The 24,368-nt window shown below is 36.7% G+C and overlaps 1 protein-coding gene across 2 annotated transcripts in view; it reads left to right on the top strand.

The window, feature by feature from the left end:
• Positions 1–881: 881 nt before the first annotated feature.
• The window catches only part of LOC131032107 (protein ALP1-like), a 39,624-nt gene continuing 16,137 nt past the window's right edge, over positions 882–24,368 (top strand). The window contains exon 1 of one of the 2 annotated variants that reach the window (XM_057963033.2): positions 882–1,068. The gene's annotated coding sequence lies outside the window, so the exon portion shown is untranslated. The remainder of the gene's footprint in view (positions 1,069–24,368) is intronic. The other variant, XM_057963032.2, reaches the window with a different exon arrangement.

Raw genomic sequence — 24,368 nt, 5'->3', positions numbered from 1 at the left:
ACTAAAATAAATAAATTAAAATCCGATGTACTGTTTAAGATCTATGGGTGTGTGAAGTTAGCTATGATGACTACTAGTGCTCTTCCCCTATGCTAGAAAATAATTTAGTAGGTTTTGATCCTTTTCTTCTAAAGTGACATTTAGCAAGTATAAAATAAGTGGAAATAATTATAAAAAATATGCACCTTTCTCCTCTTCAAAAATGTTACTCGAATTATCTTTTTGCTAGCAATTAATAATTAATAATTTGATAGGTTTTGATTTTTTTTTCTAAAATAATATTTTATGTTAAGAAGAGACATCATATTTCCATAATCCATGAGTTATTGATCTTGCATGTTTCCGGATTAGATTGTGTGTGAGTATTTTGCATCAACGTTTCGGATCACACTCCGTGATCCATCATCTTTTACTTTTGCATGCTCTCTATTTTCATCTTGATGATGGATCACAGAGTGTCATCCAAAACATTGATGTAAAATACTCACACACAATCTAATCCGGAAACATGCAAGATCAATTATATTTTATGTTATCAAGTGATGCATTGTCTCATTCCTCTCTGCAAAATGTTTAATATGTATGTTGGAATAAAATAATGTTAAATACATAAAATTTGTACGATCTATATTAACACTATTAAATTTATGATTTAATGTAATATTATTAGAAAAATTAATTGTTAATACTACTAATATAATAAATTTTTATAAAATATGAATTTATTTGAAAAAAGATAACAAAAAATTACACACTAAAGAAACATAACATTCATTCATATTCTCTCAAACAAAAGTTTATTCACTTTACATTGACGTGAAGGACTAGGTAGAGATAAGAAAACAAGTGTAAAACATTCCTTTTCTCTAAATATATTAAAAAGGTTAACTCCTGCGTAGCCACTAAACTTAGAACTCTTGGTTTTAGGAGCATAACCCCGAGCGAACCCTTTTTCATTCAGAAGCAGGTCGGTCATATGGCGCTGCGAAAGCCCAAGGGAAGAGAGCTCCCAATGTGTTTATGAGATCAGCATAGCGTATCATCCTGTTCATTATCCATAAAACCAAGGTATTTTCTCAGCCCACTTTTCTCTGTAAATCTCCACACCAGCAGGTCAATGAATTCCCAAAATCACATGGTAGATGTTATTCCGCCATTCTGCATCTATTTATAATTCGAATTTGTTTGTTCGATTCCCACCAGTTTCATCATTAAGAGTTGGAGTGCAAGCATTCTCAACTCATTCTGGCCATACATTCTCTATCTTCCAGACATTTTTGTCATCTTTTTAGCTCAACTGTAATAATTGCAAGCCCTGCACCTAAACATTTGTGTTTGCTTGTTTCTTTTGCCTCTTTTTTATTTCATCCCGTCTGGGTAAACGAACTGTAGCTTTCACTGAAAGCCTAACCGCCCATGTTTCTTGGGTTGATTTCTTGTACAATTCGGTTCTTAACCACCTCCTCTTGCCCAATATCAGGCACATATGGATACATGCATACATTTCTTCGTTATAAATTGAAATAAAAACTGAAAAAGCATCCCATAATTGATGGTGGCTTTTTATACTTGGGGTGGAGATAGATTGGGGCAAGTTCAAGTTTATTAGAGAGTTGAGTCTTGAGATCAAAACCCAGTGTTGCAAAATTTGATCAATATAGAAGGCAAATGGAAACATTCTTTTAGCGGTCTTTTACGTCTCATGTACCAAATTGGTGTCTTGGACTGGATAACCCAAAAACTACATTAACCTTTAATTTGTAGATATATACACAGCGTTCTGGAGCTCAGATCCTAATTTTTTTTGGCTTAGTAAAATTGTGGGAAGTATGTGAACGACCTATAGATTGGCGTGGGCTATGCTGGGACAGCATTCTTAGGATTCATAATCATCGGTCATGCTCGAGTGCACCCCATAATTGCTACACATACATTCAGTGGAGTTATGGGTTGGGCTTGATGGGAGAATTTGAACTCAGTTTAAACTCGTACACTCTATTACCATTCCATTACAGCCTTTTGTAGACAAATTCGCATCCTGTTTCATAATCTAGTATAGCACCATATGTTTATGGAAAGGTTTCCCATAATAAACATAATCCAGAGTAACACCATATCTTTGTAGAAAAATTTCCTGCAACAAACTTCTGTCTATTCAATCTCTTGTTACTTCTGAATATTTTATGGATGTAGCCCTCCAATGTATTGATTATTTGCATAGTTGTCTAGGGACCAATGCCCTGTTCCATGTACTTGTCTTCCCTGTCTGCAACATGCCCATCTTCGAGTCATTTAGAAAGGCATCTCCAAATATTTAAACACTTCAGATGGTGTAATCTATGATATATAGTCTCATGGAAGCATCCCTCAAGAATTGGTAAACTTACCATAAAATTTTCTTAGATGTATCATGTAAATAATTTGGATTTTGTTACTGAAGTGCAAATGACTAGTTATCAAGGGTAAAAAGAACTAAGGAAAACACTGATAAATGTGCATTTGTCTAATTTTCAAACGAAAATATACTATTATATCTGTAACAGCAAAATTTGACATCAATACTCCAAGTGTTAATATCAAGAAGAGAAAATAATACGAAGGTTTAATATGCCTAATGTGCACAGAAGATTTATCATTTGATTAAGTGGTACTTCATGGTAGTGGTGTGTGCTAGAAAACTATTTGCTATATGTGTAGCACAAAACCAAAGTTTTGATTTTTTTAAAATTATTATCTGTTGATTTACTTTTGAAACATTGCTGTCTTGAGTATCACCGTACAAGTTTGGCATTTTTCTCCTCCTCCTTGTCTCCTGTAACCAAGATATTGATTATGATTATTTGTCTGTTTTCAATGGAATACATATACATGTGTGCACCTGTTTTGAGATCGAGGGGGAGAGAAGTTGGGTGGGATTGTGTGTTAATATTCCCCTCCTGATTTAATCCATATTTATTATAGAAATGTTTCCTACAATAAGTCACTGTTGTTCAATTTCATTTTGTTTTAGAAATGTTTCATGGGGTATAAACAACTACTAGACTGTGTAGCCAAACTTTGTATTGATTACCTACCTATTTTTAATGAAATTTTTTGGTGGGGTTTTTGATCTTTAGATGCTTGCTTACAGAAAAATACTCATTAACTTAGGGAGATCATATGTTTATGGACAAAAAATAAGGATTGCTGATATCCATGTGCATTGAACCCAATGCTGTGACGACTGATCCTTTTCTCAGACCCTGACAAGTAATGGCTATTTAAGGTGATAGAACATTGTTTTTTAGGTCAGGAGGCAAGCATGTTTATTACAAAATTGAGTACCCACTGTAAGGCCTATATCTAAAATGATGGACTTCTATAAAAATCAAATTGTAGGTGTACTGCATACTTGAACACATCTAAACAGTTTCTTTTCAAATAACAAAGATTAGACAGAATTAATAAGTAGGGGTTACCTGTGCATCCAAGATAAAAGGGTTTTCACCTCAAATGCAAACTCTCATATTCAAGGAATAAATTCCCTAAGAGTACGATATCTATATTGATATGATGTGACCCTGTTGATAGAGAAGTCAAGGGAAACCGCTATCTTTACAAAAACTGGGTTATGACATCTTAAGCTTATTTAATTATTGACAGTGATTATGCCCTCATTTAATTCTAATTAACTATTATTTGGGTCAAGACCTTATTTTAGTGTGCTTGATTGTGAATCATTTGTAAACGCGTAAGAGATTTATGTTAACTTCATAACAAATTAACTCCTAACATAAGGCGATAATAAAATTTTGGGTCTACATGCCCAACATGCTCTCTCACTTGGGAGGCTTTGCTTCCACACTTAATTTACTTGTATCTTGGAATCATAGTGGCAAAAACATTCCACACTTAATTTACTTGTATCTTGCAATCATAATGGCAAAAACATCAAAAGTTAAAAATTCAAGGTTTTCATTTTTTTGGCAGTTTAAGTTGAAAAGTCATTTTTTTATCGCTGTTGATGTACTCTCTATAACTTTAATTGTATTATTTTTATTTTCTATAGCTCAAGTTGAAAGTATTATCTGAATTTATTTATAGATTACATGCTTTGGACTCTTGGAGTATTTCTTTGAAAATTTCTGTTCTGTTTTTCCAAATTATTTTTGCTTGAACAAATGTCTTTTGAAAAATCCCTTGTATTTTGACTTTTTACAAACATGACTAATATGACTGCAAAAAGATGCACTATTTAGCTCAAAAACTTTCAGAAACTGAGAAAGCATAAATTTGCCATTAACCACCATTTCACAGTTAAAATATCTTGTGTGAGAGAATTGGTGGAAATGTGATATGTAGATTGGTTTTGCAAAATAAGCTTTGAAGTGGTTATGAAATCATTAAAATATAAACAAAAATGCTACAGCAAAAATATACTCTAGTGCAAAAATATGTTAATTACAGAATAAATTTGAATGCAAACCCCATTTGTCATAATAGTTGCTTCTTCCATCTATTATATAACCATATTTTTCTAGAAGGTAAGAAAAAAGAAAGTTTTTGTTCTTTTGTTTCTCCAAACAAAGTGATTTACAATACTTCCTTCTAGTATGCCAATATGTGTGGAAACTGGCCAGCATGTCCTCTTCCATGGAGAGACTAACTTTTCCATCTAATCCAATTTTGAGTTTTTATCTTACACTATCCATGAGCCCTTTTTGCCATGAGCCCTTTTTGCATAGGGTCCTGGTAGATGATGAATTTTTAGCACAGAAGTTCAGAATTCTTAATTTTTTGTGTGCTTTTCTTGGATTCCTCTTCTTCTTTTGTTGCCTTCCTTTCCTTTTGAGTAAAAAAGCGGAGCCTAATTTCCCAACTCCCTCTTATTGCATCTTTATTTTGGATTAGGATACCCTTGCTTCAGTTTTTGGAGCTTGATCCTCAAGCTGTGTAGCTTTTGTTTTTTCCTTTTCTTTCTTTTGCAAGACCTGTAATCACTGTTCTGTAGTTCTTTCTCAATTTATGTGATGGCCTGTCTGTTGTTTCATATGTAATAGAATAAAATCTCTTAAGTAGTTTAATCAGCTTGGGAAAATCTCCTCCATTACTATCTATGTAGTCTGGCTTATTATCTTCCACTCTTTTTGAGAGAACTTCTGCCATGACAGTCCACACTCTCGTTCGTTGACCTCTCCAGTAGCTATTCAGCCATTCTTCTTGTTTGACCTTTCGAATATGATATGCAAGAAAGCTTTGATAGTATGTGTAGACTATCTCTATACCTAAATAGATACTCTAAGTTGTGCAAAATAGTAAGCATTCAACAAAGTATTAAATGGAGGCATGTGCACACCAAAGGTGAGATGAAATAATGGCTTCTTAAAAAATAAGTGATGGATAAATTGATATGTTTAAAAATGATTGAGACAAAAGGTAGAGGAGAAACCCCTGATTTTTCAACTATAGGGAATGAAAGGCTAGCTTGAGGTTGAAGCTGCCATTAAGGGTATTTAGGCCCTTATTTGTTAACTATTAATTAATCCATTGAGGCTTTTTTGATGTACTAGCCCGATGTATATGTTGAAATACGTTTAAGGACTTGGGACCTCATCTTATCATTTCATACAATGACCGAATGATCTATAACTCATTACATAAGATGTAATCATATGTTGTGTATTAAATCTAGATACACTGTAGAAACAAATACTGGATTAAGGTAAAGTTGGTAAACTACCAAAACGTTAATCACTTAACACAAGGAATTTCTGTAGACGTAAAATCACTAATATTGTGTAAAATTGGAAATATTATTGGCATCCTTAACTATCATGGTAATGCAAATGTTGGTCAAAATGCCAGTTGTATTTTAGATCAATGGTTGATATATTCAGTCCTGCATAAACAAGTGGGATATAAATAGTAGTGTTTATTACACAGAGTGTAATTATGTAATCTCCCCTAATTAGTTATACTTTAAATTAACCTAAATTTGCCCAAATCTAAGAGAGGTAATTAAATTTATGGGAATACCTTTTGATACTGTTTTCCTGCAACACAAAATTAGAGAACACATATGAAGTAATGCCTATAAACAGAAACATATACTAATGGATCAGATTGAGTGATACAATTCATTAGTATTATATTTGCTAGATAAAATCAGATTGTAGGTTAGCTGCCATTCTTTATCATCCAATTCTTAGTATATTAGGGTAGGCTAGCTGGATAGGGTATCCAAGAGACCCTCCACCCTAGGCCCAAGAGCAGATGCTACATCCCTCTTGGCTCCATGTGACAGGTGTTAAGCATCCATCATGGAGTGGCGTACCCAATGATGTGTCCTATTGCTGTCCCCCCTCATCACAACCACCTCCTCTCTTAAGCCCAAGAGCAGATGCTTCATCCCTCTTGGCTCCATGTGGCAGAGGTTAGGCATCGACTATGGAGTGGTGTACTTAAGAGAGAGTCCCTCATATACAATGAACCATTTGTGATATTCCAATGAAGTTATCAGTAGTACATCCAAATTACTTTTACATTCTTATGTCTTATATGAACTTAAAAATGATTGTTAATGAATGTTGTATTAATTTCTTTATATTATAATATTAACATTTGTAATAGGCTGAGAACCGTCAGAAGATATGAATCCAGTATTATGCATATACTCTATATATAATGACAAACATAAACAACAGTATACCATGAATCAGTATTAAGCAGATACAATTAATATTTATTATGCTATACTAAGCGGTCATAATAACAATGCTTCATCAGTCAGGCTGGTTATAATAGTTAGACAGAGTATATATACAGCATCCTATATTATGTCACATTCCTACCCCTTAATATATTAAACAGTCATAAGCCATAACATAACGTGAATCAGCAATGAATTGATAGAAAAAGCAATATTCATTAGACTTACCTCAGACCACAGTATGTTCGGATCTGCTGTGTATACTATATTCATTAACCACAGTATTCATTAGACATACCTCAGACGTGAATTATTAATGCCCGATTTCTTTTTTATTTTCCTCCGTTCCCCCCTTCCCTTTGCTATCCTCTCTTTCGATGATTTATAGGAGTAAGTGGGGGTGGTGTCTCAAGGAAGAGTCACCACTATTCAAAGGAGGCTGACTTTTCTTTAGGATTACGAGGGGTCTTTTTGGAGACATTTCATAAATATCATTATTTAATAAATAATAAATATTAATAAATTAATAATAATATCAAGCAAACTTTAATAAATATTAATTAATAACAATATCAAACAAACGCTAATAAATATTAGTTATATAAATAAATTAATTAATATTAATTGTTACATTTATTTCATTTGTACATAGTGAATAGATTAAATATTAAATTAATAAATAAACAATTTTAATTGCTATATTTTGGTTATATTCCTTGATTAGGAAAAAAATATGATGATCAAGGACGGGGCATGACAAATTATGATCAGTTTTCTACATTATGGTATGAAGAAATTGAATGGAAAATCTTTGTTTGAGAAGGTCTGTAATGTCCCCTAATTGGGAACACCCTAAATTTGCCCTAATTCTCAATTTCCAAATAAACAAGCAGAGTTAGAAAATACGTTTCACTTGATTGAAACCTTGTAAACCCATTTACAACAATAATTTCAATAAGCAGATTATCATAATTAAGCATTATTGAATTCATGGCAGAATTATCAATTCAATCATAAAGCATTTAAATATATTTGGCAGATTCAACCATAGGAGAGCATGAGAGAAAGTGACTTCTAGGCCCAAGAGTGGATATTGCTGATATGTTTTTCATGCACAATGCAACAAAGGATAACATACTAAGTATTGTATCCTCTCTTGAACAAAATCTTCCCAAGTGCTAAACTGCGTGATCAAATGGGATGACCCCAAGGTTCCGAATGTCAGGTTTTGACGTGCTCTTGGATAGACTTAGTGTGTTTGATGCGATATGGCTGGAATCACAAGGTGGACTTACGTTGAATCTTGAATGCTTGAATGTTGCTGGAACATAGAAATTAACTTGATTGAAAAAAAAGAGGAAAAAGGATGAGGGTTTAGAAAGCTAATCTAATCCTAGGATGTAAGAGCAATGGACAATCTTTGATGAAACTCAACTAAGCTTTGCTTTGACATGCAACAAACATCTCCACAAGGCTAGTGCGATCTTCTAGGGATAGCTAATGATTTTCAAATCATCACTACAAGCATAGACACCCTCAAGGTGAAACATATCAATGAAGGAGTGATAATTGAAGTTAAGTTTGGCTAAGATGGATCCAGTTGACTACGCAAGACACTTTACAATCAGCAAGGTGTTAGTAGTATGGATGTACGAGAAGTAGAGACCATGCAAATTGTTGAATCAACATGTGAATTTCACTATATCTTCAATCAAGTTTACATGCTTGCTATCTAATAATTATTTGCTATTGATCTATTCACTATTAACTATTTGCTATTAAGCTTTACAAATGAAGAAGTCGAGCCTTTTATAGTGCTCTTGTTACAATGAAGGGCCAGGATCAAATCCTCATCAATGGGCAAGATTGAAAGATGCAAACTCTAATTAGGGTTTGTTACACCCATTACAAAGCATTTGATGCTTGACCAATGATAAAATTACATTGAGTGGGACACATCCTTCCTTTAATATTCGACCAATAGATGATGAGGTTATGTGCATCGGACTTTGTGCCCACATGTGGTAGTTATCTGCCTTGTCAGATGAGTCAGCTATGTTGAATCTACACATGTCGACTTGGAATGATGTGATTGGATAAGCGATGATTGGACGCCATCTCAGCTAGGTGCTTCTTGTAACTCATCACAAATTGAAGGTGATTGAGGCATATCTCTTGATACTCAACATTTCCAAGCGTTTGCAGTGAAGAATGGGAAGATGGTGGGAGATATTCCCAAATTGCATCATCTTCTTTTCTTGATCACCTCCGCCTTGGAGCTTCCATCTTGCTATACTGGCAATGATTCTTGGATTTCCAGAGGAAATTCAAGGTTGTGCAAAATTTCTTCCTTGTACAATGTTATTCTCTTCATGTGGTGGAAATCCTTCATGACGCAAGCTGGCATCCTCATGTTGCTTTTACCCCATCTTTCATGTTGATGATATTGATGCTGACCTCTTGTCTCGCTTGTCTTTGATTTGCCATCTTGCATGTAAGTATGATGTTGCTTCCACGCCTTGAAGTCTTGACCTTTTTCACATTCCTTTGCATGTTCATCCCCCTTGCATCAAAACCTGGAAACAAACATAATTTGAATCAAAATATTGCAAAAAGTACTTAACTAAGCTTCCTACTACCTTCTCTAAATCTGGAAATGAATTTTCTGATCATGGAAACATCTGGTTTTGAGTCTGATTTTTCTCCTTTTGACTTAATCCTCATCAATTTGAGTCTGATTTTGTGTCTCAGGCCTGATTTATGCCTGATTTGCATTGGTTTCAGGTTTGAGACAGGCCTGATTTGTATTGGTTTCGGGTGGCAAAAGAAGTTTGTGGATCTCACAGGGCAATGGAAGTTAATTCTTCCTTCTATTCTCAGCAACCTCATCAATCTTAAGACAACAATCACTTCCAGAATCTTAAGCACTTTCTCCAACCAGCATTCAACTCACCAAAACAAGAACATGTCCTGCCTGATCAGACTTTTAGGGAGGCATTGACAGTGATGTCAAGCTTGATCACAGATCTGACCAGGCAAAGGAAGAGCTTGAGGGAAGGTCGCTGTTTTGGGAGGGCAAATGAAATGCCTCAAAGGGAATTCGCTTATTTGAGGGGTCAAAGGAAGTTCGCGCTTTTGGATGACCAAATGAACTTCGTGCTTTGGCATAGGCATAGGAAGTGGTGATTGGAAGATCGCACTTTTGGGCGAGCACTGGAAGTTTGCACATTTGCAAGGGTATTGGAAGTGGCAAAATAAGGTTTGCGCCTTGGCAAGGGTACTGGAAGTGATTCATCACTTGTTGATTGGCTTGGTATTCCATTTGTTCCCTTCGCTTTCCATGGATTAGGCTTGTGATAATTGTTGTCATTTTATGACACCCTTGGTCCATCAGTAAGAACCGATCAGAGATCCGATCCATGGACTAGCGCTGCCCTAGTTAATCAAGGAGAAAGCAGAAGAATCATGAAGTGTGAAGTGATGCCTTGTCCGGAGGAAGTTCCTCCCTTGGCCTTTTTTTTTCTTTCCCCAGAACCCCGGAACCTTGAGGTTCCGAGGTTCTTTCCCTTTGCCTTCTCCTGTTCTCCTTCCTCGGAACTCCGGAACCCCAAGGTTCCGAAGTTCTTTCTCTTTGCCTTCTCTCGCTTTTCCTTCTCCGGAACCCCAAAGTTCCCTCTTCGTTTTCTTCTTTCTTCGGAACTCCGGAACCCCGAGGTTTCGAAGTTCCTTCCCTTTGCCGCCTCTCCTTTCTTTTTCCGGAACTTCGAAAACCTGAGTTTCTTAAGTTCCTCTCTTTCTTTCTCTTTCTCTTCCGTTCCTTGGAACTCTGGAACCCTGAGGTTCCGAAGTTCCTTTCTTTTCTTCTTCCCTTCCCCGGAACTCCGGAACCTTGAGGTTCCGAAGTTCTTTTGTGTAGTTCCGCCTTTTCTTTGCCTCCTTCTCAATTCTCTTCCTTTGCTTCCCTTTCTTCCTTCTCGAAACTTCCAGAACCCGGAGGTTCCGAAGTTCTTTCCTTGCCTTTTCTCTCGAGTTCCCCCAAAACTTCGGAACCCCCTTACTTAGCCTTTTTCTAGTTCTCCGGAACTTTAGAATCCCGAGGTTCCAAAGTTCTTTGCTGCGTCTCTTTCCTCTTCCCTGGAACTCTGGAACCCCGAGGTTCCAAAGTTCTTTCCTTGTCTTCCCCACTTCGGGAACTCGAGTTTTCGACGTCCCCGGACTTCTTTCCGACTAGCAACACTTCTGGATGGCGTGATTGACACTCAAGGCTTTAAATGCTTCGACAGTTTTGGTGACATATGCACCTTCTTTTGTGGAGCCACAGGGGTGCATTTAATGTTTTTGGCAGGATTTCCATCAAGGGAGGTACAGGGCCATGCTTGTTGTGGTGACTCATGTCATGTCTACATACTTTGAGTTTGGAAGGTCAATCAATCCACGTTCTCAGGGTTGCCTTTTGTGGGTATGGCTAGGTTGCTTGCATGTACAAAAGTCAAGTACATGCACTTCCCTGCACTCCCAGACTAACATGCAGGGGTCATGATCACTCTTGTAACCATTTTTCTATATAAGGCTGTTAAGCCTCATTGTAAAGGGTTCTCTCCCTACTGCCTTGAGCTTTCGTATGCTCTTTCTCTTCTCTTGAAGACTTGTAATTAGTTTTGCATTTCTGCAATTGTAAGTTTGGCTTTGGCCTTTGAATGAATTTAAATTACATTCTTACCTTCCTTCAACTTATGCATGCTGTGTATGTTTACTTACCTTCATCATAAGTGTATGTTTTGTGGCTCTTCTCTCCATATATGCTGTGTTAATTTGTTTTTTTTGAGTGTAACTTGTGGGAATCCTTCTCCCCTCTTGACACTTAGCAAATTCTAACCTCCATACATGCATTTGGGTCACTCATACAACTGAAGTTTGTGCATCTCCTGGGTGTTTCAGTTAATTCTTTGTGTCATTTCGGTAGGGAGAGGAACAATCTCTTCTTGGTGCATCACCTCCTTTTATTTCAAGCAATTCTCTCTTCCCATTTCCTCTGCAATTTTTTAGCATAGGCCTAGGAGTTAGTTTTGAAGTGTTGAGTTGGTTCAACACCTGCACCTAGATTGAGAAGGAAGTCGGCCGTCTCCGGAGATTCAACCCCTTGCGCAAGGTCCCACACTTCGGGGTTGTTTCCATGTTTTACAAGGTTGCTGAGTTGATAGCTCAGCAAGGGTGCAAGATTTTGTGATAACAATAATTTCTTAGCAACGTTCTAGCAAGGTTGACTTCAAGCAAAGGAAATGTGAGGTGAAAGTTCGCTGATTTTGTAGGCAATAGGAAGTTCACTGATTTTGGAGGCAACATGAAGTTCACACATTTTGGAGGCAACGAGAAGTTCACACATTTGGGGGGCAACTGGAAGTTTGCACATTTGGGGTTCCACAAGAAGTGACCTCAAAATGAGAACTTTGCTAACTTAATCATTTCGCCTTGAGCCTCTTCATGATAATTTGAATCTTAGCCTACCTACCTCCCAAGCATTTACCTCTCTAAAACGATTTGCCTTAGGCAAATTTTGCACTTCATCTCTGATTAAGCAAGTGAAAGATGATGATCAAATGAAATGATCATCATGAATCGTTCATTTCCTAAGCCTTGAGAACTAACTGACCTCACTTCATTCTTTAAGAGAGACTTGATTTACCTCCTGGCCACCTAAGACACTGCACCTCTTCCAAGTGAAAGGCTCATAGCTAAAGACTCTACAACTATCTAGAAAGCAAAAAAAGGTGGGGGTGCCCATTTGCAATGGGGCGATGTGTGAAAACGTCACAACGGATATACCATCCCTCTTGGGCTCATGTGGCCCATGCCATCCATATGAGGTGATCTACTCAGCGAGGTGTCCACTTTCCGTTCCCTCTCATCTTGACAACCATTTCCCTCTCCCTATGATTTGACTTCTTGTGTTGATTCACCATGATAGGGGGATGAAGTTACAACAGGGTGCCCCGAAAGCCCATCTCTCCTAAGCTCATCTCTCCTAAACCCTTTGTACCCCCTTGGCCTCATGGGACTATCTAGTCCCCACCTTGAGGTGGCGTACCTAGGAGGGTGCCTCATCACGGTACCCCTCTTGCAAACCTTATTTCCTCTACCTCAGCTGAAAACATTCAGAACTTAGGAAGGATAAGGTATTATTAAGACATTCTACATATAATCAGTAAATTGCAGAAAAATCATGAATTGGATATGATATATAATCATAACAGAAGTGCATTGTAATTATTAGCATGTAGAGGTTTACGCATATCGATATTGTAAAGTTATTTCAATTTTAATTAAAGAACAAGTTATGAACTATGAATGCTATATATGGATATGAGGAATTATGTCAATGTCTAATAATTCTGATTTTTATCTGCAGGTCTGAAGGAGAGAGATCATTTAATATTTTCTAAGACTTCTCCAAATGAATTCAATTGGCATATATATCATTTAGGCAACCGGTCAATTGGTGTATTGACCGGTCATGCCTTTTAGGCATGACCGATCAATGCACCCATTGATCGGTGCCTTTACAATTATACCATTAACACAATGCTGATTATCGGTTCAAAAACCCCTGATAGCATATTGTAATATCATAATATAATGACTGATCAATTTAATGAATCGGTTCATATAAACACCGATGTTCAAAGTGCACGATGAATATAATCCAACTGGTGCATTTGTTAACCAATGTTAATGCCAAATGAAGCGGTGTATTCATTAAACCCGATAACAAATATGCTCGATATAATTAAGCCCGATAACAGATGTGAATCGGTGCCAATGTTTATGCATCCGATAGCAAGTATGTATCGGCGAATTTAATCCGATAACTTATAGCATTTAATATGCTATTGGGTTAATACCCCGATAGCATATTAATGCCAATTAACAATTGACATTAATATGCTATCGGGTTGTTAGCCCCATAGCATAATGATAAGCAATGTTTGTACAATCCGATAATCATATGCAATATAAATCAGACATGAAGCATGTAGATAAATAACAGAACAAGGAAGGTTAGGAAGATCGTATCTTGCATAAGCTACCATGCATTAACACTCCCTCTTAGCTTTGGAAGATAGATAAGGCAACCTGCATCACATTTCCTTTTCATAACTAAGATAATGTCAGTCGGCAAAAATCATTTATACATGAGAAGTACCATCAAGACATATGATACAAAATAGAAGAACATTACTTGAGCATGTGACATAAAGTATTATTTTAACATGTGATAAAAGTAAGAGAATCATCACCTGATCATGTGAGAAATCACCAAAACATGTGATTTGTAAGATTCATCAAGATATCACCTAACACATGATATTAGTATTGCCTAACACGCAATACTTAAGGATAAGTCTATGCGAAAGGTTAGTTTCTCATCATATCCAAGTTGTGATAAGTGCAATAACATTTATAAATGTTTATCACAACATAGTCATGGCACATCCATGACTTACCAGAGATCCAACATGATCAATGGTTGAGATATCACCTACATGTGATATCAGTATTGCCTAACACGCAATACAAGGATAACCATATGAGAAGTGCTTAAGTTCTCATCATATCCAAGTTGTGATAATGCAATAACATTTGTACAAATGTTGTATCACAACATAGTCATGGCACATCCATGACTTACCAGTGATCCAACATGATTACTGGTTTGACTATCATAAGATCGTCACCTTATGATGTCTACATACAAGTGTTCAGTATCTGAGAGATCGTCACCTCTTAGATATGAACACAGGTGGCAAGAAGCCAAGAGATAGTCCAAACATGACAAAGAAGTTTACACCTTAAACATCTTAAATATATGTAAGTATAGATTACAAAGCAGATTACCTTTCTATCATACCTAAACCCTTTCTGAAGTGATCAACCTTCACTCTGAAAGAGGTTTGGTCAGAATATCTGCAGTCTGATCTCTTGTACACACATATTCTAACTTTATCACATTCCTGTCAACCATATCTCGTACATAGTGATATGGAATCTCAATATGTTTGGACCTGTCATGAAATACTGGATTTACAGAGAGTTTTATACAGCTTTGATTATCACACTGAATGACTGTAAGTTTCATAGGTTCTCCAAATAATCCCACGAGCAATTTCCTTAGCCATACTGCTTCTCGGGCAGCCATTGAAGCTGCGATATATTCAGCGTCTGTGGAACTCTGAGCTACTGAAGATTGTTTTCTGCTGATCCAGGATATCATGGCTGACCCTAAACTGAAGCAGCACCCTAAAGTGCTCTTTCTGTCAGTCACACTGCCAGCCCAATCTGAATCTGTAAATCCATGTAGATCTATGTCAACCTTTTCATATTTAAGACCAAGCTCTAGGGTACCTTGTAGATATCTCATTATATGCTTTACTGCAACCAGGTGTATCTCCTTAGGTTCACACATGAACTGACTTAAGGCATTAACAGCATAGCAGATATCTGGCCTTGTATTTACTAGATGCATCAGGGACCCAATCATCTGCCTGTATTGAGTGGGGCCAGTAGGTCTTGATTCTGCTGCTGCTTCTTTAAGTTTATGGAAGTTGGTTTCCATAGGAGAGGTCATGGGTCTGCAGTTTAGCATTCCAAATCTTGTCAATATGTCCAAGGTGTACTTCCCTTGGTTCAGTACAATATTATCAAAATTCTGCCATACTTCCAATCCTAGGAAGTAATGAAGAAGCCCCAAGTCTTTCATATCAAATTCTGTGGATAGATCTTTCTTGCATTGATCTATTAGGTGATCATCTCCTGTAATTAATAAGTCATCAACATATAAAATTAATATTAACATATCACCTTTATTTCTTTTGAGGTAGAGATTAGGATCTGCATCATTCTTAGAGAAACCCAGCTTTGAGAGATAGGTGTCAATTCTTTCATACCAAACTCTGGGAGCCTGTTTGAGCCCATAAAGAGCTTTCTTGAGTCTACACACATGAGACTTTGCATCATGAATTTTAAACCCTTCAGGTTGCTCTAAGTAGACTTCTTCCACGATCTCGCCATTTAGGAATGCTGTCTTAACATCCATCTGATGTACCTTCCACCCCTTTGCTGCTGCAATGGCTAGGACAACTCTTACTGATGTGTACCTGGCAACAGGTGCAAATGTTTCTTCGTAATCTATTCCTTCCTTCTGTGAGAACCCTCTAGCTACAAATCTGGCCTTGTGTTTTTCAATACTGCCATCTGCAGCATGCTTGATTTTAAACAACCATTTAGAAGACACGACAGACTTCTTGGTTGGCCTAGGAACAATCTCCCAAACATCATTCTTCATAATGGACTGATATTCTTCAGTCATGGCATCTATCCATACTTGATGTTTGAGTGCATCTGAAACATTGTTAGGTTCAGCTTTAGAGAGATCATTCATAAGTGCAACATAGTTGATGAATTTATTAGGCCTCTTGCTTTCCCTGAAGGTTCCTGAAGGAGCAGCGAACTTCTGAGCTTCTGCTATAGTTTTGGTGGCCCATAGTGGTCTTTTCTTGCGATTATCTATAGGTGGGTCTTGTGTTTCACTTATAGTTTCCTCAAGATACTCCTTCTGAAGCTCAGGAGTAGGTTCTTCTTCTAGGTTAGGAGTAGGATTATGAATTTCAGGTTCTATTGTATTTTGGGCCCTTTTGAAGGCTATATCTTCTTCGAAGATTACATCCCTACTGAGTTCAATATTTCTCTGCCCTTGTACATAGATTCTGTAGGCTTTAGAAGTTTCACTGTATCCTACAAGTATTCCCCTTTTTCCAGAGGGTTCTAGTTTTAGTCTTTTCTCTTTAGGTACATAAATATAGACCGGACACCCAAATATCCTAAGATGGCTGATATCTGGTTTTGTCTTGGTAAAGACTTCCTCAGGAGTTTTATCTTCAAGGTGTGAATGAGGACATCTATTTTGTATGTACACAGCAGTGTTAGTTGCTTCTGCCCAAAGGTTCAAGTTTAGATTTTGATCTAGTATCATGGCTTTGGCAGCTTCTACTATTGTCCTATTTTTCCTTTTAGCTAGTCCATTTTGTTGTGGATTATAAGGTATTGTCAACTCCCTCTTAATCCCAGAATTTTTACAAAAGTCTTTAAATAGTCCTGATGTGTATTCCCCCCCATTGTCAGTTCTTAAGGTTTTAATTTTGTTTTCAGAGAGATTTTCTGTTAATGTTTTAAACTCTTTAAACCTACTTAGGATCTCTTCTGATTCTTTACATTTCAGAAAGTAGATCCACGTCTTCCTAGAGTAGTCATCAACAAAAATTACATAGTACAAAAATACCCCTAGCGAGGGTACGGACATAGGTCCACATATATCAGAATGAATTAACTCCAAAACTTTGCTAGTTTTCCTAGTACTATTCTGAAATGCATTTTTGGTATTTTTACCTAAGGCACACCCTTTGCATGCCTCTGAATGATATTGCTTCAACTTAGGTAGACCTGTGACAAGGTTTCCCATGGTTGACAAAGCTCTATAATTCAGATGGCCTAATCTCCTGTGCCATACTTCATTTGCATTAGTTGCTTCATGGATCAATGCTAGATTGGGCTCTGTACATAGCTCATACAAATAGCCTTGTCTTCGACCAATGACCTTAGCGTCTTTGATGGAGGATCTCTTTGGCCAAGCCAACACCTTGTTTTCCATGAAGGTCACTCTCTATCCTTGATCTTCTAGTGCTGATATGGAGATTAGATTTCTTTTGATGCCTGGAACATATAGTACTTCTTCAAGTCGTAGTGACATGCTTGTCTTCAGTTTGATGGTGCAGGTTCCAATTCCTCTGACTGGATGTGAAAAATCGTCTCCGATGGTTACTTCCTCATCATCTTTCTCTATCATGGAGTCTAGTATTTCTCTAAAGCCGGTGATGTGTCTGGATGAACCACTGTCGATCACCCATGAGTTAGATTTGTTTGAAGCATGGCTTGTAAGTGCTGAGTAGAGGACATAGTTCTCGGAGTCATTTTCTCTTCTAGATTTCCTCACTTTTGCAAATGTGGCTTGCTTCCCTTTCTTCGGACAGTTTGCAACATAGTGTCCGAATTTGTCACACCTATAACATTGAACATGTGATAGGTCTTTCTTAGAAGTGTTCTTGCCTTGTTTAGCTCTTCTTTTCCTGAATTGCTTCTTTTTGTGCTTCTTATTGATGTTTGTATTTAGGACTTGCAAGTCTTCATCTATATTCTTCTGTTTTATTCCTACCTTGTTCAATCTGGATTCTTCTTGTAGACAGTCATCTCTTAGTCTTTCAAACTTAGGATATTTGGACCTAGCACTGATGCCTTGGACTAATGTGTTCCATCCACTAGGCAATCCATCTAGAGCAATGAGTGTTAACTCTTTGCTTTGGATGTCGTATCCAAGGGAAGCTAGGTCATCTCTTAGGCTTGATATCCTCATGAAGTAGGAGTTAATTGTCTCCCCTTTGTTCATACTGATATGGTTGATCTCTCGTTTTAATGCCAGAGTACGACTTGCATTTGATATCTCAAATGTCCTTTCAAGTGCCTTGAACATTTTATAAGCCGTCTCCTGCTTTCTAATGATGGGCATTATATTATTTCTTACCCCATCCACTATTATTTTAATAGCCTTATCATTTCCCTCGATCCATGTGGATTTCTCGGTTTCATCTTCTGGTTGTGCACTTTCAGTTTGGACATATGAATCAACTTTGTTTTCTCTTAAAATCATTTTGATTCTAAACTTCCAAGTTGAAAAATCTTCGCTACCTCCGAGTCTATCTTCGAATCTGATAGCGTTGGCCATTATGGAAATGTGATGTAGTTTGTAACTTAGTCCTTGAATTTTATCAAAATTGAATAGCCTTAGGTTCGATTACCTTGGCTCTGATACCATGTAAAGTTATTTCAATTTTAATTAAAGAACAAGTTATGAACTATGAATGCTATATATGGATATGAGGAATTATGTCAATGTCTAATAATTCTGATTTTTATCTGCAGGTCTGAAGGAGAGAGATCATTTAATATTTTCTATGTCTTCTCCAAATGAATTCAATTGGCATATATATCATTTAGGCAACCGGTCAATTGGTGTATTGACCGGTCATGCCTTTTAGGCATGACTGATCAATGCACCCATTGATCGGTGCCTTTACAATTATACCATTAACACAATGCTGATTATCGGTTCAAAAACCCCTGATAGCATATTGTAATATCATAATATAATGAATGATCAATTTAATGAATCGGTTCATATAAACACCGATGATTCAAAGTGCACAATGAATATAATCCAACCGGTGCATTTGTTAACCAATGTTAATGCCAAATGAAGCGGTGTATTCATTAAACCCGATAACAAATATGCTCGATATAATTAAGCCCGATAACAGATGTGAATCGGTGCCAATGTTTATGCATCCGATAGCAAGTATGTATCGGCGAATTTAACCCGATAACTTATAGCATTTAATATGCTATTGGGTTAATACACCGATAGCATATTAATGCCAATTAACAATTGACATTAATATGCTATCGGGTTGTTAGCCCGATAGCATAATGATAAGCAATGTTTGTACAATCCGATAATCACATGCAATATAAATCAGACATGAAGCATGTAGATAAATAACAGAACAAGGAAGGTTAGGAAGATCTTATCTTGCATAAGCTACCATGCATTAACAGATATAGTATTGACTATATTATACATATGAGACTCATACCAAAGCTGTAATGTTCAATCGATCTGCTGAGTGTTTAATGTATTATCCAATACCAAGTCAGATGCTTTGATGGTTATTTCTGCTTTTAAGACAGTTTGATATCTTACCCTCTTCCTCTCAACTGATTCCCCTTTATATATCTTTCACAAATGAGGCCGTGTCTCTTTTTTTGGAGGGGTGCACCCTTTCACTAGGTGAGCTTAATTAAAATAATTATCTATTGTATAAATTCGTGGCTTTAACCTTGGGTTGGCCCTCAATTTATTTAAGTCGGCCACCATATATATTTCATACATTTATTATTATTTTTTATTGAGTCGGCCCTAATTTCTTTTCTGCCCAGTTGGGCCCTTGTTTTGTGCCCTAGGTTTAGTATTAATGTTGCAATTGTATTTATAAAGCCCCAATTTTGGGTGGGACATGACAGGCCGCCCTTCCCAAAATTGCTTGTGCTCAAGCAACGCCAATTTTATCCTAATCTTTTTCAACAGGGGGATCCCTAACTAACCCTTGAAGATTCGATCTTTTAGATCCTTCTTGTGATATTATTAGTGTCGATTAGGTTGCCCTAATGTTTGCATATTATCATTGATATCTTTTATTATCAAAGCAAGAACATATATATGAGGATTAGAAGCATGGCACACATCTATGACCTCAAATGCAATGCTCTTTTTTGAATAATTTCATATCTTTTGGTTTACTCTTGTTATTCTCATATTCTAGATCAACCAAAATAGAAATCTTATACTAATAGGAACATGTTTACAACACATCAGGCATGAACCAAACACAGAGCTTACACATAAAAACACGGAGCATACACATGGACTAAGTCACCAAGTTCGAATTCGAATTCGAAGTTCGACAACTTTGAAATTCGAATGAAGTTCGACAAGGAAAAAATTCAAAATGTATAAAATTTGAATTAAATTTGCCATATGTAATTTTTTAAGATATATAAATTAAATATGTTTAGTTATTATTAAATATTAATATTTAAAAATAAAAATAAACAAGTAAAATAATATTAAGTTTAAATATATTAAATGTTAATATAAATAAAATAATTTTTTAATAAACATAAATTATTCAAATATAAAATATATGTTATAAAAAATTATAAACCATAGAAAAGTTTTAAATCAACTACATATAAGAAAAATTAAATTCTTCAAAAGAAGTCGCAATGAGAGAGAGCTGTGGGAACGCGACGGGAGAGAGCAGTGGGAATGAATGAAAATGACGGGAGAGAGAGAGCAGTCGTGGAATGAATGAAAGCTAAACCAAGAACAAACACTACCAAATCTATTGCCTGACAGCCATCACGATTTCGAGCAGACTGATCTTGTGGTGGCATGTTGAGTAAAATATATCCTCTCACCCATCGTTTCTTTGTTGTCACGCCTTGAAAAAATATATAGTGCCCTAGCCGCGAGTAGGAGGAATTTTGTTTTGAAAAAACCTAATACAAAGTGCTTCGTACAAATTTAGCGAAGAATTTCAACGAACTTTATACATTTTTTTAATGTTCGCCGAATTTCGAACTTCAACCATGAATTTCAGCGAACCCAGTGACTAAGCACATGGATATATGCAAACAAGGAGCATACACATGGAAACACGTATTGTTAAATTCCTTCTTATTGACTAGAATGCATTATTGTTTTACCCTGTAGGCTGGCAGGATCAGGCTCTAATACCATTTCTAATGTCCCCTTAATTGGGAATGCCCTAAATTTGCCCTAATTCTCAATTTCCAAATAAACAAGCGGAGTTAGAAAATACCGTTCTCCTAATTGAAACCCTACAAACAGATTAGAACCCATTTACAACAATAATTTCAATAAGCAGATTATCATAATTAAGCATTATTAAATTCATGGCAAAATTATCAATTCAATCATAAAGCATTTAAATATATTTGGAAGGCTCAACCATAGGAGAGCATGGGAGAAAGTGACTTTGATGGGGTGTCTCAAATCCTCTACACTAGGCCTAAGAGTGGATATACCATCGCTCTTGGACTCATGTGGCCCATGCCATCCATATGAGGTAGTCTACCCAGTGAGGTGTCAACTTTTTGTTCCCCCTCATCTTGCAACCATTTTCCTCTCCCTATGATTTGACTTCTTGTGTTGATTCACCATGATAGGGGGATGAAGTTACAACAGGGTGCCCTAGAAGCCCATCTCTCCTAAGCCCAAAGCTAGTACCCTTTGTACACCTTGGCCTCATGGGACTATTTGGTCCCCACCTTGAGGTGACGTACGTAGGAGAGTGCCCCATTGCTGTACCCCTCTTGATAATCTTATTTCCTCTACCATGGTTGGAAACATTCAAAACATAGGAAGGATCTGATGTTATTTAGATCCACAATTTTATAAATGAGGGTTTTGTGGCAAGAAGGGGCTTAGCAATTGAGAATTTCAAGGGATTCAATGTGACCGTGGTTGATGGGTTTACATATCGTGTGCGCAAAGAATTCGACAGTTGAAAATGACTCTTGGAGATCATTCAATATGTGAAGATTTCTATGTGGTTAGATTGGGAGATATCGACTTGGTGCTTGGGGTACAATGGCTCATAGAAATACCAATCAATAGAATTGAAATTCAAAAGCGAAGGAAAGGAAGTAGTTCTCAAGGGAATTTGAAATGCAGCCCCCCAATTAATATTGCTAAAAGGATGGAAAGAGCTTTTTGAAGAGGACAAGTAGCTTGGGCAACTAGTTGCTTGATCACATCAAAATAGTCATATGTGAACAAGAAGGATGCTTATCATATTGATGTGAAACCTGTTTTGCCAAGTATAGCAAGGTTTTTTAGACATTCCCCGAGGATTGCCACCTAAGTGAGGGTTCTAGCCTATTATTGAGCTTGAAGTGGGTGCAAAACTTGTGAAACCACTCCCTATTGCCACCCCAAGATCCACAAGGAAGAGATAGAGAAGGCAGTAAAGGAGTTGGATATGGGCCACACCAGGTTGAGTTCTAGTTCATTTGTCTTTGCAGCAGTTTTGGTGAATAAGAGAATGGTACCATGAGGATGTGTTTTGACTATTGAGCATTAAATAGGAAAACAATCAAGAAAAGATAGATGAGCTACATGGAACTATATACTTCTCGAAGATTGATTTGCACTTAGGATACCATCAAGTTAGAATGAGGGATGGCAATGTTCAAAAGACTGCTTTTAGATGTCTCTATGGACACTTCAAGTTTCTAGTCACGCCCTTTGGCTTGATGACTGCCCCTGCAACCTTCCAATAACACATGAGCAAGGTATTTAGCAAGTAGTTAAGAAAGTTTGTCCTATTTTACTTTGATAATATTTGATATATAGCAAAACTTGGGAGGAGCACTTGAAGAATTTGGATGAAGTCTTGAGCATATTAGAGTGATGCTCATTCTCTTCCAAACAGTCAAAGTGTGTGTTTGGACTTTGGGAGATTTTGTATTTGGGACATGTCATTAGTGAACAAGGAGTTCAAGTGGACCAATAGAAGATCCAAGCCATTCGGGATTGGTTGCCTCCCAAGAGTGTATTGCAGTAAAGAAGATTCTTAAGATTATGCAGCTATTACAGATAGTTTGTGAAAGGATTCTCTTAGGTCATAGTACTACTCACAAATTTGACTAACAAGGGAGCATTTAAGTGGACAGATGCTATCGCACAAACTTCTAACAACCTAAAAAGTGTAATGTGTTCTTGTATATTGCTTAGTATCACAAATTTCTCACTTTTTTTGTGTGTTGGAATATGATGAATTTGGCGAGGGCATTGGAGCTGTTTTGATTCAACAAAAACATCCCATTGCTTTTGAAAGTAGGAAACTAACATAGATAGAAAAGAAGTTTTCTATTTATGAGAAGGAGATGTTAGCAGTCATGCATGCCTTAGTGAAGTTTAGACAATTCCTGGTGTGGCAAGTTTGTGGTCAAGATTGATCACAATAGTCTTAAGTATATTCTCAATTAGAAGAATCTGAACAACAGACGATAGAAGTGGATAAGCAAGTTGCAAGCATATGATTTTGATATTGAATATGTGTAGGCAAAATGTAGTTGCTGATGCATTATCTCGAAGACTTACTCTATGTGCCATTTTTGACATCTTTGATGATTGGGTTACCACCATCATATCTGAATTTGTAAAAATTAGTTTTACTACTAAGTTGTTGGATGGAAGAGTACAAGGTGACAGACTCACAATGGTAGTATACCTAATTTTGCATAAAGTGAGGATATATTTGATATTGGAGTTGAAGATGAAGGAAAGGATTTTAAGGGCCATGCATGATACTCCATTGGTTGGGCATTTAGGGTAGTTTAGGACATGCAAATAAGATTAGAGAGAGATTCTCTTGGAAATGAATGGAAAGGGATGTGCTAAAGCACTTTAAGGGATGTCCATCTTGCTAGCAAAACAAATGGAAACAACTCTATCTGGCATGCTTGCTTCAGTCATTACCTATTCTGGAGAAAAAATGGGGAAGTATATCTATGTACTTAATCATTGGGCTACCTAAGATAAATGACATGGACTACATCTTTGTAGTGGTAGACATACTCACCAAGTATGTACATCTTTATGCCATATCTTTTGATTCCAAGGCTTCCCAAATTGTTGATTTAGTTTTCAGCGAGGTTTTCAGATTACATGGGTTACCTAAGAACATAGTTAGTAACAAGGAAATCAGGTTTTTGAGTGACTTTTGACAATAATTGTTTCATTTGGCAAGAACAAATCTCACCCCTAGCATGACTAATCACCCCTAGATGGATGGACAGACTGAAATTGTCAACAAAAGGATTGAAGGGTAGCTAAGAATTTATATTCTAGGCAAAAAATAGCTTGGGTCGAGTGGCTACATTTGGACGAACATTGTTATAACACTTCCTTCCAAATGTCCATAGGTAT

The sequence above is a fragment of the Cryptomeria japonica genome, chromosome 4 (assembly GCF_030272615.1).
Source record: "Cryptomeria japonica chromosome 4, Sugi_1.0, whole genome shotgun sequence".
NCBI lineage: Eukaryota > Viridiplantae > Streptophyta > Pinopsida > Cupressales > Cupressaceae > Cryptomeria > Cryptomeria japonica.
Note: the sequence above shows the minus strand (reverse complement) of the source record. Positions and strands in the feature narration are given on the sequence as shown.